Below are 17,721 nucleotides of genomic sequence, written 5' to 3' on the forward strand. Positions count from 1 at the left end.
CTCAAGCAAAACTTATTTTTAATATATCACATAGAACCATGCCCACTAATATCACTCAAGACAATTCGATTTGAACCAGCTAATTACACATCACCTTAATGCATGTATTTGTATCTAAATCCTAATTACCTCCGAAGCTCTAAATACTTACAATCCTCATAAACGATTCCACTTATTTTGAACGGCATTCATTTATTCATCCCTGTGAATCCATCCCCAGAAAACTTTCTTATCGACAAGCAACGTCGATCTCGTCCATAGTAGCACGTATCCTCTAAGGTGTCATCGTCGTCTTCAAATGTAGGGTTCTTTTGATCAAGGGTTTTCAAAGGTTTTGTTTGTGAATGTTTGTGTCTAAGCACGCTAATAAGGGATACATCTGTTATTTGTTGGCGGTAGAGCGTTGACAATGGCAAATGACTATTATACCCCCAACGTGCAAGGCACCTGTGGTGTCTAATGGAAACAATTGACGGATTGTTAAAATAGGGACTAAGCGCGTTACATAATTAAAACTTGAGTACAGTCCGAGTTAGAAAAATAAGTTAGAGATCAAACATGTAATTTATACTAAACCACAGGGACCATTCGTGTAATTTACTCTTAAAAATATTAAAAGACCTACTTTTTTGTTGAAAAAACAACATATATTAGTTAAAGTAGAGATACGTTTGAATTTTTGATTACCACTTATAGTTATCTCCATGTCAACCAACTAACGAAATAAATGAGAGATGATGTCTTATGCATAACAAAATGAAAGTACATTTGTACTTGATAGCTATGAGTTTATGATTTAACTAATAAGTTAAAGGAAATTAGTTGTAACACTTTTTATTAGATAAAACTTCAAAAATGGTTCCTGTGATTTTCAAAAATATCAAGTTTAGTCCCTAAGTTCAAAAAATCTCACAGATAGTCCCTGTGGTTTCAAAACTTTTAACAAATGGTCCTTTTCGCTAACTACGTTAGCTTTTAGCCGTTAAGTGAAGGGTATTTCCGTCATTTCACAAAAGAGGGATCATTTATAAAGTTTTTTGTTATTTAAAAAAATATAATTATTTAATAAATGGTCCCACCCCCCCCCCCTCTCTCTTAAACTGGATCATCACTTCGTCGATGAACTCAAATGCAAAAGGGAGATGGTGCGTCTTCTTCGTCTGATCGGGGAAGAACACGAATGGAAGCAATAAAAAATCGAGGGTACTAGTGAGGTTCAAGCAGATCACAAGGTGGGACTGGGAAAGGGACCTTGGTCCTCATCTTCGGCTTCATTAGACCTAGAAGGCATCAGGCGATCGAAGGCAGTCAAAATGGTGGTCATGTGGTTGGCGATCGTGAGAAAGGGGGGAGGGGGCGTCGGCTATACATGTCTACTCCGGCGGTTTCCTTCTTTCATTTTGCCTCATCACCGGCCGTAACCCGACATAAGGGAGACAATAGCAGCATTTGTCTGTCAAGGGAATGAGGGGGTGTTCGAGGCTGCTTTTGGTCGTCTAAGGGAGAGCTGCCGGTGCTTTTCTCGTGATAGTTTCTCAGCAGTTTAAGCCTTGCTAGGAGGCTGTTTTGGGTGTCGATGGTACTTGAAAATACAACAAGCAGGTGGTGGGTGTTGAATTAACGAAGCAAGGATGGAGATGGGGCTGGGAAAGTCGAGAATCGGAGATGGAGAGGACGACATCCCGTGGTTAAGTTAAACCAGCGTTGACCCCATATCAATTACCACAACCCCATGCTTCAACCAATGACTTCTAATCAAATTTGGAACTCCAACATCTGAAACCAAAATGTCAGCTTCACATGTTATTTCCTCTGGATTCTTTGTGAATGAATACACAACGCTTACTGTAGCATGATGTCTCTGAATGTAGAAAGACATGTAATTCAGACGAATAATTGTTTGATTAGTGTCTAAGTCCATAACTATTTTGGTATGTACTTGACCCGATTATGAGCATGGTCCTTTTGGGTTGCCTTCACCATAGCAATATGTAGGATGATTTAAGGAGAGAAAGGTTTAAATATGATTTATTAATATATTATGAGAATAATATATTAAAGGAGAAATCATATTGGTTAATTAATATTAGTCAAGAATTAATTAAGAATTAATTTTGTGGTTAAAAGAGATTAATTAAACTTAGGGGACTAGACTGCAATTATTGGATAATTGAGTTATTGGGCTTAGGAATGCTAAAGGATCAAGGGGTGAACGAAATTATGTTGGAAGCCCATCATATTTTCGTCCATAGCCTTGTCCAGAAGGTTCCATGGGCTGCTTAGAGTTTAAGCTGTCCATTAGGGTTTTGACTGAAACCCTAGCAGCCCACACAAGTATATAAAGGACCCTTTAGGCTCCAAAAACGTGGACAACTGATTCTCTAGGGTTTCTAGTCGTTTTTGGGCAGCCTCTCTTCTTCTCCTCTTCATCCAAGTTACATATGGTGTTTGTGACTCCATTAGAGGTGCAACACTTGAGGCACTAAGCTTTTGAAGCCAATCCAAGCAAGGAATTGATTGTTATTGCTATATAACAATCAAAGGTAATTATCTAAACCCTAATTCAGTTTATAATATGTTAGATCTAAGTTTATTAGTCTTGGATTCGAAGCATGTACAATAGAGAAACCTAGATCCAAGCATTAGGGTTTGTATGAGCACATAGGATTGTTCTTATGCTTAAAACCCATCAGTGGTATCCGAGCCTTGATTGGTTTCAGTTGTATGTGATGCTTAACTGCTTTATTTGCTAAAAAATCGATTTTTAGCCTCTGCCCGACCTGACTCGGTGATTCAGTGGATGAACTCGGCGAGTCTGTCCCTTACTCGGCGAGTCCAGGGGTCAGACAGAGGGAATTCCGGGTTTTTGCTGCTGTTTTGACTTGGATTTGATACCTAATTCGTTTTTTGAAGTTAAAATCCGATTTTTATCTTAAATTAGTGATTATCCTTGCCAAAACAATAGATAATTTCAAATCTTTTAAATATTGGTTGTTTATGTGATACATATGGATTATTTAAAGTTATTTGGTAATTATCTAGTGACTAAAATAAGATTAGGTCAAATATAGATAATTATGAAATTAATTGTTTAATTTGAATTATTTGTTGTTTGATCCCTAACGTTTTGAAATGTTTCAAAACTTGCCCTCAAGTTTTGGAATCTAAAAGTTGATTAAAAGTTTAATTTTGAAATGTTAAATTCTAAAACCCTAGTAATTTGAAAAATTCAAATCATACCCTTATGGTTTTGTTAATTAATTAAAGTGTATAATTAAAAGTGATTTAATAAACCCATAAAGTTTTTGGTTTACATTTAATTAAATTAAAAGTATAATTTACTAAGTTGAACCACCTAGTATTTTAAAAGTGTAAAATACACCCTATACTATATATAACATTAAAAGTCTAATATTATATATATGTATGAGTAAACAGTCAGTCTTATCATTAGTAGGCCTTATTCACGAAGCTGGTCTATAAGGGGTGTTTAAGGAAATTACCTATAAAATGGCGATTGAATGGGTATCCACTCTTACCCACCGCACTCTTGACTAGTGGAGGGTCGTTAGCCGAACGGGTAGGATAGGATAGAAACCTTCCATTATAAGTATAATGAAGTACAAAGTAACTAAATGCTTTTACAAATTCCCAAATCATAGTTACTTTAGGAAAAATGTGAAATTGTATGCTAACCCATGGAATTACACTTCGTACCCTTGTCAAACGTTAGTGGAGCGTGTGTGGTTAACCGGCACACTAATTTGGGGATGACATTGGTGGCGAAGGGTGGCTCGATGCTTATCATAGATCAATGGAGCGTGTGTGGCTAACCGGCACATTGATTAGGTGATATTAGCATTGGGTGCACCACGTGATTCGTATGGTTATTCACACCTTGTTTGTGATCCTCGGCATCCCAGTCACAAATAGTAGGGCATAATCGAGATTAAACATGCCATTGAAAAGTTCAATGAATCTCAAAAGATCTAGGAGTTTCAATTCATTTAAAACTTAAACTTCCTTTTCGTTTTTCATGGTGGAAATTGGTAAATCGTCATTTACCTACCTTCAGATATTCTACAACTAGATTACGACATCCCTCTTCTAGGTTGTAGAGTATTGTGTTGGATCCTAGCTTGATGTTTCATTTGGGTGTTACATCAAGAATTCTAATCAACATAACTTGAATTTTCTCCCGTTTTGTAGATGTCTGAATCTTACAATAGTCTTCCCAAATCCTTCGGAACAAGCTTTCCAAATGAAGATGACGTTCCGAGATACGATCAAGGAAATGAGAGTCACGCTTCACTTCCTCCACCTCCTCCAATTATTCTCCCTGACCCACAAGTTCAAAGGCTTGAAAAGTTCAAGCTCACTCAATCCCTTTTGGCGAGTAAACACGAAGATGGGAAACCTGTGTGTGCACACGTCTTAGAGATGAAGTCACACATTGATAGGTTAAGCATGTTGGGTGTCGAGATTTCAAGCGAGTTGGTTGTTGACTGGGTTCTTCAGTCACTTCCTAAATCATATAGTGATTTCGTTAGAGAGTACTATATGATGGACCACGACGTGACCCTAATTGGTCTCACCTATTTGCTTATAGCTGCTGAATCAGCAATGATTTGGCATGCTGGTCAAGCAAATTTGTCTGGTGAATCAAAATCCCAAACTTCAATGGACACTGGAAACATTGGAAGTCCAGAAAGAACTAATTCTGTGATTGTCCAATGTGTTGTGCCAAAGAAGTCCATTTGCTTTTATTGCCAAGAGAAAGGGCATTGGAGACGAAGCTGCCCTAACTGTTGGAATAGTGTCTAAGGCTGCAACTATATTAGGCAAGTATTTGATCCGGTTGTGCATGGTCCTTTTGGGTTGCCTTCACCATAGCAACTTGATGGATGATTTGTTAAGAGAGAGTAAATATTATAAGGAATAATATATGGTTATTTGATTAATATAAGTCATAGATTAATTGGAATTAATTTGGTGACTTAAAGAGATTAATTAAATAAGAGGGTATAAACTGTCAATTGTTTGATAGTTACACTTTAGACTATAAATCCTTATCCTAGATAGGATGGACGATTTCTAGGGCTTGGATAAGCCAAAATCGTCCATAGGGTTATCAAGGAAAGGATATGGATCAACTTAAAGTCTAAGTTATCCAATTAGGGTTTAGGTTGTAACCCTTAAGGAGTCTACAAGTATAAATAGACCCTAGGGGTGAGGGAATTCGACACACCATCAAAAGTAGAGATACTCTGGCCGAATTCCTCCCCTCTCCTCTCTCCTAAATCATCTTGCTTGCTATTGGTGTTTGTAAGCCATTAGAGGAGTGACATTTGTGACTCTAGAAGCTCCAAGACAACAAGATCAACAAGGAACTCAAAGGTATGATTCTAGATCTGTTTCAATGTTGTTATTTAACCTAATTAGCCATTAGAAGTCTTGGATTCAAAGCATGTTTAATTAGAAAGCCTAGATCCAAGCATTAGGGTTTTGCATGCGCACATAGGAAAGTTCTTATGGCTAAAACCCATCAGTGGTATCAAAGCCTAGCTTGGTTTTCTTTAAATTGTTGCTTGATTAACTGAAACAAACCTGCAAAATTCGATTTTGGGTTTATGAGTCATGTACTCGGCGAGTTCCAAAGTGGACTCGGCGAGTAGGCCTGTACTCGGCGAGTCCGAGCGTCTGGATTAGGCAAAACCGGGATTTTTTCATGATTATCTTATGGAAACTTACCTTAATCATATTAGATCAACCCTAATTCGATTTTTTGATATATATGACTATTATCTTGATCTAATTAAAGATATTTATCATCTAATAAAATATTTAATTTCCTTATGTGATAAATGATTAATTATTTTGATAATTATCTTAAAATAAATCTTGGATAAATCAAATAAAGATAATTAGGATATTAATTGTTAATTGGAATTATTTTTTATTTGATCCTTCATGTTTTAAATGTTTAAAACCTACCCTAAAGTTTTGAAATTTATATTTGTGATTAAAAGTTTTAATTTAGACAACTTAAATTTCAAACCCTAGATTTTGAAAAGTTTAAAATACAACCCTATACTAATATGATATTACTAGAATAATATATATGTATAACTAAATGCTAGTCTTACCGTTAGTAGGCCTCATTCACGAAGCCGATCTATAAGGTGGGTATAAGGTTGCGGCCTATAAAATGGTGCTTAATGGGTGTACACTCACACCCACCGCTTGCTTGATTGGTGGAGGGTCGTTAGCCGAACGGGTAGGATAGGGCAACCTCATCTTCTCATTAAAAGTATAATAAGAAATACAAAGTAACTACACGTTTTAAAAATTTCCCAATCTTAGTTACTTTAGGAAAAGTGAATTGATGCAATCCCATGAAATTACACTTTGCACCTTGCTAAGAGGTTAGTGGAGCGTGTGTGGTTTACCGGCACACTAATTGGTTCTAAGCGAAGGTGGCAAAGGGTGATTCATTGTTTATCATAGAGCGTGTGTGTGATCGTTACAATGAAGGCACCATGTAAATTTGCATGGTAATTCACACCCGCTTTGTGATCCTCGGCATCCCAGTCACAAACGAGAGGAGCATATCGAGATTTAAACATGCCATTGAATAGTTTCAATGAATCTCATCCGAACCTAGGAATTCTAAAAAACCACTTAGGACTAATAGTTTAAGTTTTGTGATGGAGAATTAGTGAATCGTCATTCACTTACCTTCAATTTATTTGCATGTTAGATTACGGCATCCCTTTTATAGTATGTAAATGTTATTGTTGGATCCTAGCCCTAATTTTCTTATTGGGTGATAATTAGGGATTCTTATTCTAATCTATCTTTGTCCTTTCTATAAATGTCGAACGCAAACAACGCTGCTGCTAGTTCTTTCACGTTGATGAGCCTTTGCCAAAAGGTCACCTTCGATGGAACGAACTTTAGTGAATGGATAAGATACATTCGCACAATTGATCGCTATGAGGATAAAGAGAATGTCCTCGATGAGAAGCTCGAGAAAATCAACCCCGAAGTTGCTACTCCCGAAGAAATCACCGCCTTTGAAACTCATGAGCGAGATGCAACGAAGGTACATTGCATCATGATCGCCACCATGAACTCCGAATTCCAAAAGTCCTACGAGGACATGTATCCATACGAGATGCATCAAGACTTGTTGGAGAGGTACCACCAAAACGCGAGACAAGAGCGTTATGAGATTTTCACTAACATGATCTCCGCTAAGATGGGTCATGGAGAATCTCTTACCGTGCACCTGCAAAAGATGCAAAGGTATGTCGACCGCCTTCGCAAGTTAAATGTTGACTTCGGTGAAGACTTGGCGATCGACATGGTGCTTCACTCTTTGCCTCCAATGTACAACCAATTTAGGATGACCTACCACATGAACAAAGAAGATGTCACCCTAAGCAAACTCCAAGGTCTCTTGAGGGTCGCTGAGAGCAACTTCAAGGACAAGTCTGTTGCACCAACTCCCAATCCGTCCGCTGCTCCTGTCTTGGCTATTGGTCAAGGGAAGGGAAAGAAGAGGAAAGCTTCATCGAATAACTATCGCAAGGTGAAAGCCCGAGATGGTGCCTCTTCTAGTGGGACCAAAGTTGATCCCGCTAAGCCCTGATCTAACCCAAAGGAGGCAGAGTGCCACCACTGCCACAAGATAGGACATTGGAAGAGAAGCTGCCCGGATTACCTGCAAGCGATCAAGGAAGGAAAGATCAAGCCATCTTTCGCAGGTATATACACAATCAAATCTAACGATTCTAATCATGCTATTTCTTGGGTTCTTGATACCGGTTGTGGTTATCACATTTGTTCTAATGTGCAGGGACTAAGAAGAAGTAGGGATGTAGAGCAAGGAAGGATCAATCTAATCATGGGGAACAGAAGATCGTCGCCTATGACCAAGATTGGAGTGTATTCTTTAGTGCTTAGGAATAGTTTGGTTTTAGATTTGAACAATTGTTGCTATTCGCCAGAAATGGCTAGAAACATCATTTCATTTCATGGTTTATATAGACAAGGATTTAGATTTTCTTTTAATAATGAGAATGGTTCTATTTTGACTTATCTAAATGGTGTCTTTTACTTTGAAGCTATACCATGTAATGGAATATATGAAACTGTTATGATTGTTGATAACTTAGGAAATGATGTTTTGAATATTGATTCTTCCACTAGTATGGATAAATCATCCTTGTGGCATTGCCATCTTGGACATGTCAACAAGAAACGCATAGCCCAACTCCAAAAGGATGGAGTGTTGGAGTCATTCGACCTTAGGGAAGATGACACATGCGAGTCTTGTTTACTTGGAAAGATGACTAAGTCACCCTTCACGAGTACTTGTGAAAGGGGTGAGGGGCTATTGGACCTAATACATACCGATGTATGTGGACCCTTTAGATCAACCACGAAGGATGGGAACCGCTTCTATGTGACTTTTACCGGTGACTATAGTAGATATGGGTATATCTACTTAATCAAGCAAAAGTCAGACACCTTTGAAAAGTTCAAAGAGTTCAAGAATGAAGTGGAGAATCAATTGGGCAGGAAAATCAAGATGCTTCGATCCGATCGAGGAGGAGAGTACCTAAGTCTTGAATTCCACGATTATCTCAAGGAGTGTGGAATAGTTTCGCAATTGACGCCTCCTAGGACACCGCAGTTGAATGGTGTGGCAGAAAGGCGTAATCGGACCTTATTGGATATGGTTCGCTCTATGATGAGTCGTGCTTCACTACCTATCTTCTTTTGGGGGTATGCCTTAGAGACTGCCGCCCATATCCTTAACCGAGTCCCTACTAAGAAGGTTGCAAAAACACCTCACGAGATGTGGATGGGGAAAGCTCCCTCGTTGGCACATATCAAGGTTTGGGGTTGCGAGGCTTTCGTAAGACGAGATACTCACGACAAGCTTGAACCTTGAAGTGAGCGATGTATTTTCATCAGCTACCCGCAAACATCCTTTGGATATCTCTTCTATAGACCGAAAGACAATGTTGTCTTTGTTGCGAGGAGAGGAGTTTTCCGAGAGCGAGAACTCATAAGCCAAGGAGACAGTGGGAGGCAAATCGAACTTGAAGAAATTCAAGAGTCGATAGATGAAGGAACCTCTACCGCTGGCATTCAACCCGAGGAGGAAACTCCGGTTGAACCGATTGACGAATCCTTACCTCTTAGACGTTCCGATAGAGTTAGAGTTCATCCCCAGTTTTATGGCTTTCATATTACTACCGAAGGAGACACGTATATTAGTGATGGTACACTAGTAAACCTTGATGAACCTAATAGCTATAAGGAAGCCATGGCAGGCCCGGAGTTTGCAAAGTGGAAAGAGGCAATGGATAGCGAGATCCAATCCATGTACGATAACCAAGTTTGGAATTTGGTTGATTATGTGCCCGAACGTAAGACCGTTGGGTGCAAATGGATCTTCAAAAAGAAGACCGACGTGGATGGGAACGTACACACATATAAGGCGCGATTGGTCGCGAAGGGCTTTACTCAAACTCCTGGAGTTGACTATGATGAGACCTTCTCACCAGTTGCGAAGATTAAATCTATTAGAGTGATGCTAGCAATTGCCGCATTTCATGATTATGAGATTTGGCAAATGGATGTCAAGACCGCTTTCCTTAACGGAAAGTTGGCTGAGGATGTTTACATGGCTCAGCCAGAGGGGTTTGTGGATCCAAAGCATCCGAATAGAGTGTGTAAGCTTGAGAAGTCCATTTATGGACTTAAGCAAGCGTCTCGTAGATGGAATCTTTGCTTCGATGAGAAAGTCAAAGAGTTTGGATTTGTACGAAGCGAAGACGAATCTTGTGTATATGTCAAAGCCAGTGGGAGTATAGTAAGCTTTCTCATTCTATATGTCGATGACATATTACTCATAGGGAACGACATCCCGACTCTGCAGGAGGTTAAGTCCTGGCTCGGGAAGTGCTTCGCTATGAAGGACCTCGGAGAGGCTTCTTACATTTTGGGAATAAGGATAGTAAGAGAAAGAAGTAAGAGACTAATTGGACTTAGTCAGAATACTTACTTAGAGAAGGTACTAAAACGTTTTAGTATGGAAAACTCAAAGAAGGGAGAATTACCGATACAAGGAAATGCCAAGCTGAGTAAGACTCAAAGTCCGAGTACCGAAGTTGAGATAGCAGAAATGAGCCGAGTACCATACGCTTCCGCAGTTGGCTCAATCATGTACGCTATGACTTGTACTCGCCCTGATGTAGCCTTCGCTTTGAGCATGGTTAGTAGATATCAAGGGAACCCTGGCAAAGCACATTGGATTGCGGTGAAGAACATCCTTAAGTACCTTCGGAGAACGAAAGAATGGTTCTTAGTCCTTGGAGGGAGTGATGACTTGAAGGTGCGAGGGTATAGTGACGCCAGCTTTCAGACCGACAGGGACAACTACCGTTCACAGTCGGGCTGGGTCTTTACCCTAAATGGAGGAGCAGTGACATGGAAAAGTTCCAAGTAGGAAACCGTAGCTGATTCAACGTGCGAATCAGAGTACATCGCAGCGAGCGAAGCGTCGAAGGAGGCAATATGGCTAAAGAACTTCATTGGTGATCTTGGAGTTGTGCCGGCCATAAAGGAGCCCATGGAGATTTTCTGTGATAACGAAGGTGCGGTTGCCTTGACCAAGGAACCAAGGGATCATGGTAGATCTCGACATATCGACAGAAAATATCACTTCATTAGACATCGTGTAGAAGAAGGACAACTCGTAGTGAAGAGGATATCATCAGAAGATAACCCAGCAGATCCGCTTACGAAGGGACTGAGTAGGGTTAAGCACTTGCAGCATGCTAGGAGTATTGGGCTGAAGGATGATATTAGTATAGATTAGATAGTACTAGAAACGTATAATAGATAAATGTAATTAACATTTGATGATTAAATAAAGGAGTTTTATTTATGAGTAAAGTTACTGTCACATGTTAATTGTTTAACTATTGTTTCACTTTGCATGTTTTGACTTCCAGAATAATTGAGTTTATTAGGAATAATCGAATTATTCAAATGATCCACAATCGTTCATATGTTGGGAGTAGATATGAATGAAGATTGTCATGAATTGGTATGTAGAATGTCTAAATGGTGTTAGACATAGCAAGGGTTGCTACAACGTTCATGAGTGCTTATGAACTGGTTTTGAGCATTGGAATAAACCCGCGCTTGCTGGAATCACTTTATGGAATACGATATAAAAGGTGATCGCAAGACGATAATATCATATAGTCTTAAAACCTAGATATATGATTTATTATTTGTTAATTGATTGTGCATTGATAATGCGAAAACGCATTAGTAACTTGGTGTTATAAAACGCATTGTTGTGTATAGTTGGTTAATGAATAAGTAAATGCATATAAGTCGAAGTTTATCTGTAAATTTTATCCTAAGAGGGTAGAAGAGATATCTTGGCCACTCGATGATTTGATTTGACTTATGTGCCGGGCCCGGTCAGAACTGAATTGATGTGTTTGATTAAGTTCTATGTCAAATAAATCGGAGATCGAGAAATCAAATGCTTGACTAACCATTCCATAGGATTGTCAGCATGATATCTAACAGAGGACTGTAAGATCCCTTATCTAAAGGACAAGATTGATTAGATCAGAGTTGACAGCGTCTTTGAGAGCTACGATTGCAAACCGAATTGTACTTGTATAGTTACTAGACTTATCCAAGTGGGAGACTGTTGGAATAGTGTCTAAGGCTGCAACTATATTAGGCAAGTATTTGATCCGGTTGTGCATGGTCCTTTTGGGTTGCCTTCACCATAGCAACTTGATGGATGATTTGTTAAGAGAGAGTAAATATTATAAGGAATAATATATGGTTATTTGATTAATATAAGTCATAGATTAATTGGAATTAATTTGGTGACTTAAAGAGATTAATTAAATAAGAGGGTATAAACTGTCAATTGTTTGATAGTTACACTTTAGACTATAAATCCTTATCCTAGATAGGATGGACGATTTCTAGGGCTTGGATAAGCCAAAATCGTCCATAGGGTTATCAAGGAAAGGATATGGATCAACTTAAAGTCTAAGTTATCCAATTAGGGTTTAGGTTGTAACCCTTAAGGAGTCTACAAGTATAAATAGACCCTAGGGGTGAGGGAATTCGACACACCATCAAAAGTAGAGATACTCTGGCCGAATTCCTCCCCTCTCCTCTCTCCTAAATCATCTTGCTTGCTATTGGTGTTTGTAAGCCATTAGAGGAGTGACATTTGTGACTCTAGAAGCTCCAAGACAACAAGATCAACAAGGAACTCAAAGGTATGATTCTAGATCTGTTTCAATGTTGTTATTTAACCTAATTAGCCATTAGAAGTCTTGGATTCAAAGCATGTTTAATTAGAAAGCCTAGATCCAAGCATTAGGGTTTTGCATGCGCACATAGGAAAGTTCTTATGGCTAAAACCCATCACTAACTACCTGAGAGATCTAAGAGATGGGAGAGTCAAGACGTATGGATCTACTTCAGGTAAAATCCATTATCTAACTCTTTTGAGTTCCTATTCTAGATTCTTAATACATGATGTGATAAGATTACATTTTGATTTTTTGTAGGATCGAAGAAAAGAGAGGAAGCTTGAGAAAAGAAGTGAGCTGAATCTAATCATGAAGAAATGGATTTTGATCGCATTACTTGAAGAATGGATTCTTGAGCTACTACTTGGAGTTAGAATAGATTGTTAAGAAATATGTAATAACATAGTTTTTTCAATTGAATTGCATTGTAAGGACAAAAAAAAATTTCCGCAATAAAATGAATTTTGATTTTATCTTATTTATTTTCCCTTGCGATGGCATGTATGAAAAATTGATGTTTGAATGTTTCTATTATTAGCAATAATGGATTTGATTCTTAATTGTATTATTTGTGGAAGTGTCAAGAGTTTACTAAGTAAGGAGAGTTTCTCATCGCCCAAGTTTCAATTGGACAGAAACTTGGAATCATGCAATGTGTATTGTATGATGAATGAAAAACCTTCACATTTGGGAAACTTAGACTAATTCTTTGGCAAAGTGTCAATTGAAGGACAAGGAGATCAAGTACACAAGGTTGTGTGTTGATCAAGTCCACCAAAAGAGTGAAAAAGATATTTGTCATGATTTACTAAAGCTTAGTAAATATGATTATACTTATAAGATTAAGTATAATTCTAAGTTGATTGAAAAAGTTTCAATGAATAGTAGAACGAATAAAGAAGAATCAAGTAGGCAGAAAGATAAAAGTTTCTCTATTCTAAGAAGAAGGGAGAGTACCTTTTATTGTGTTTTATGATAAGTCTTAAAGATTAAGAACCATGTCTCAATAGATCCTCTAAGTGAGTCTTAGTGCAATTGCATGTCTAAGAAGAGGTATCAAGTATTGTAGAAATGGTTAAATCAATAAGTCAATCATACTTCGTTCCAATATCAAGTCTTAGAGTCAAGATTGTGACATTGAGTGAAAAGTCTTAAGTAGGTTTATAACACTCATCAAATGTGGAATTTGGAAAAGTTTTCTTATTCTTGCACATTTGAAATTGGTAAGTTGTGTTGTCTTGGATAAGACAAAGACCAACTAGGACCAATTTGTTAAGTGTTTTGTCTTGATAAATGCTTCATTAACTCTTGAATATTTGTTTGTCAAGAAATGTTTCTTGACAAGAGAATCTTATATGTCAAGGAGTCAGTGGGGGTCTAAATGTATTGAAAGGTTTCAAGAACAAATCAAGAATAAACCTTATCGGTCATCACTAGCACACGACTTGAGGTTGACAACCTATCGTGCTGACATAATTTTGTTTCTGTGCCATTCCAATTGAATTAATTGTGTATGTGAGTTCTATGAATTCTCATTTGAATGCATAAAGACAAAGTAACTTGATCAATGGATAGTACATTGATATATAAGGATAAGTTACTAAACTACTTGGAAGACATGGTGGGCACTCGTGTTATCATAAGGCAAGAAATCAAGATTAAGAAAGTTCAGTCCATATGAGTTTGGATTTGTCGCAAACCTTGGTTTTTGGCAAATTCACATGAATAGGAACTCATACACCATAAAGTCTAAGTATCATAAGATTCCCTCTTTCATGAAAATGACTGTGAGGAAATGCTTTCACTAAGAGAGATCTTAAGAAGATAGCAATTGTGAAAATTGTATTCTTAAATTCGATTATGGTTACGGCATCCCTTTCCATAGTTCGAATTGTGAGATTTGGCAATTAGGTTGAACATTTGGAACTTAGTAACATAAGTTCTAGATTGTTTAAAAACACATATGAGCTATCTAAAGCAAAGGTGTATACATTTAAGAAGCTTAGATAAAGGCTTATCGAAGCATCTGGTATTAAAAATATGAATTTCAAAAACTCAATAGGCATTGTTTTCTGGAAGTTCATTTGTTTTCTGAATACATGTCAAAGCTAGTGGGAGCATAAATGTTATGCTTATATGATAATCATCATGATAGTGGGAGCATAAGAGTTATGCTTGTATAGTATTGCATGTTAGCAATATTAATTATAGAAAAACAAAGATTCAATTTGCAAAGTTGCATGGTTGAAAAATTGTTTTGCTATAATTAAGGGAGAGAATATTATACTTCGTTTCAAAATCTAAAGCTTAGATTGAGAAATTTTAATAAATTTAGTCAAAGGATACATAGTGTGTTCTCAAATTTCGATTTTGATTACGGCATCCCTCTTCATAGTTCGAATTGTGAGAACATGACACATAAAATATTATGGCAAAAGATTGGTAAAGTATCATATCTTTATGTAAGACATTATGCATCGTGTCCCATACGCTTCGGGTATAGGATCGATTGCAAATGCTATAATATTTTACCATTCTAAAATTTTCCAAATGTCTAGCGCATTAAGAGGGAAAAAGGACTAGAATTGGTTTTGACTGAAAGAATTAAACAACTATCAAAGGACGATCCAAAGTTCGCTGAGGATTGATCGCTTGTAAGTAGTTGGAAGTATGGTATTGGATGGACCATATCGACATTATTATGAATAGATAAGATTCTATTAAGAATGAGTTGTCATATGGCAAATGTGGAAATGTTTCCATATTGGGAGTTGGATATTGAGAGTCTATGCCTAGATTAAAAAACTTTTATGCAAGAAGGATGTTCAAAGGAATGTACTTTGAATGTGAGACTTCACATCTATGGAATTGTCTTGTAACAATTTCTAAGAAAGTACTTTGTAATTTCATTAGCTAAGTCTTGGTGACTTTTGTGCTATGATTTTGCAAAGGGATCGTTGCATAAAATGTTAGAATCTAGCATATTCTAGTAGTGGCAAGAACCTTGTGTTCTTACACTAATAATTAGGATTAAGGAATTGTGAAATGAGCATCATTGGAAAAGTTTTCAGGTGATCTATTTCACAAAGCATGGACCATAGGAAACAAAGTGTGCATGTTTAGAGCATGGGACAATTGTTGTTGTAATTCAAGTAATAAGTTGATTATCCAAAACATTAAATGATAAATAATGAGTAATCAATATGGTGGATAAATAGAAGGGTTTTATTTACACTCACAAGTTTGGGGCCATATAGGATTAAGTATTGTTGTTATGTTTCAGTTTGCATGTTTTGACTTCCAGAATAAATAGGTTATTCAAACACCCACAGTCGGTCATACGTTGGGAGTATGTATGAACAAAGACTGTCATGAATCTATCTGTAGATTGTCTGAAGTGTTTAGACATGGCACAAGGTTGCTGCAGAGTTCATGAGTGCTTTGATAAGATTAGAGCATTGGATTAAACCCACGCTCACTTGGATCACTTCATGGTTTTATCACGAGTGATTAGTGAGACGATAATATTGTATATTCTTGAAGCCGAGACGTGTGAGTTGTTATTTGTTGGTCAGTTACACATTGATAATAAGTAAACGCACCAGTAACTTGGTGTTATAAAACTTATTATTGTGTGTGATTCGATCAGTAAATGCAAGCGAGCATTTGAGTCGAAGTTTATCCATTTCTTTTACCCAAAGTGGGATAAAAGCGATATTTGTGGGCCTCTCGATGATTTAGTGATGACACCTAAGCGCTTGGCCAAGCCGGGACTAAGTTGATGTGTTCAATTGTAGTCTGTTGTCAGTCGTCATAAATCGGAAGTCGGGAAACAGTATAGAGAGAATGATTGAAATTCATGTCTTATGTCTATACGATATCTTGAGAATGGAGGAATATATAATCCCTTATCTAGAGGACACGCTATCTGATAAGATCAGAGTTGACAACAGCTTTTGAAAGCTACGATTGCTGATCAGGTTCTGAAGTCATACGGAAAATAATTATTAGACTTATCCAAGTGGGAGACTGTTGGATTGGTGTCTAAGTCCATAACTATTTTGGTATGTACTTGACTCGATTATGAGCATGGTCCTTTTGGGTTGCCTTCACCATAGCAATATGTAGGATGATTTAAGGAGAGAAAGGTTTAAATATGATTTATTAATATATTATGAGAATAATATATTAAAGGAGAAATCATATTGGTTAATTAATATTAGTCAAGAATTAATTAAGAATTAATTTTGTGGCTAAAAGAGATTAATTAAACTTAGGGGACTAGACTGCAATTATTGGATAATTGAGTTATTGGGCTTAGGAATGCTAAAGGATCAAGGGGTGAACGAAATTATGATGGAAGCCCATCATATTTTCGTCCATAGCCTTGTCCAGAAGGTTCCATGGGCTGCTTAGAGTTTAAGCTGTCCATTAGGGTTTTGACTGAAACCCTAGCAGCCCACACAAGTATATAAAGGACCCCTTAGGCTCCAAAAACGTGGACAACTGATTCTCTAGGGTTTCTAGTCGTTTTTGGGCAGCCTCTCTTCTTCTCCTCTTTATCCAAGTTGCATATGGTGTTTGTGACTCCATTAGAGGTGCAACACTTGAGGCACTAAGCTTTTGAAGCCAATCCAAGCAAGGAATTGATTGTTATTGCTATATAACAATCAAAGGTAATTATCTAAACCCTAATTCAGTTTATAATATGTTAGATCTAAGTTTATTAGTCTTGGATTCGAAGCATGTACAATAGAGAAACCTAGATCCAAGCATTAGGGTTTGTATGAGCACATAGGATTGTTCTTATGCTTAAAACCCATCAATAATAACATTAAAACAAGACAATTTGGATACAAATAAATTAAATACATGTAATAGCAAGGAAGTGGGTAATCCAGTAATCATGCTTCTTCCAATTACCACTGCTTTATTACCTAAAATTTCTACACTGCATCGATTAAGCACCTCAATACACCCTAAAGAGGCACAAGGAATAAACAAAGGCTCCCTTCCTCTCATTGCAAGGTTTCCCATGTTCACAGGATGAAAACCATCCACATCTTTTTCAACTTTTACTGCATTTAAAATCTTCTCCTCACACAAATGCTGAATCAACAATTACATTGGGTGAATCGATTGAAATTGATTGTAAAAGAAAGGGTAAAAGAGTAATTACATTGGGTAATGGAAGCTGGACAAGAATGCCATGGACTGATTCATTGTGATTTAACATTGAAACAACATCGAGAACTTCGCTTTCTGTACACTCTTCAGGAAGCTCTGTTACTATTGAGGCAGTTCCAACTTGTTCGCAAGCTCTGTACCCAAAAGGTAGAACCAT

General features: G+C 37.4%; 1 pseudogene; it reads right to left on the minus strand.

The window, feature by feature from the left end:
• Positions 1–1,693: 1,693 nt before the first annotated feature.
• LOC145040840 (bifunctional protein FolD 1, mitochondrial pseudogene) lies at positions 1,694–17,721 on the minus strand (annotated as a pseudogene).

This window comes from Lactuca saligna, chromosome 4, assembly GCF_052625555.1.
Source record: "Lactuca saligna cultivar CGN05327 chromosome 4, ASM5262555v1, whole genome shotgun sequence".
In the NCBI taxonomy this organism is placed as follows: Eukaryota; Viridiplantae; Streptophyta; class Magnoliopsida; order Asterales; family Asteraceae; genus Lactuca; species Lactuca saligna.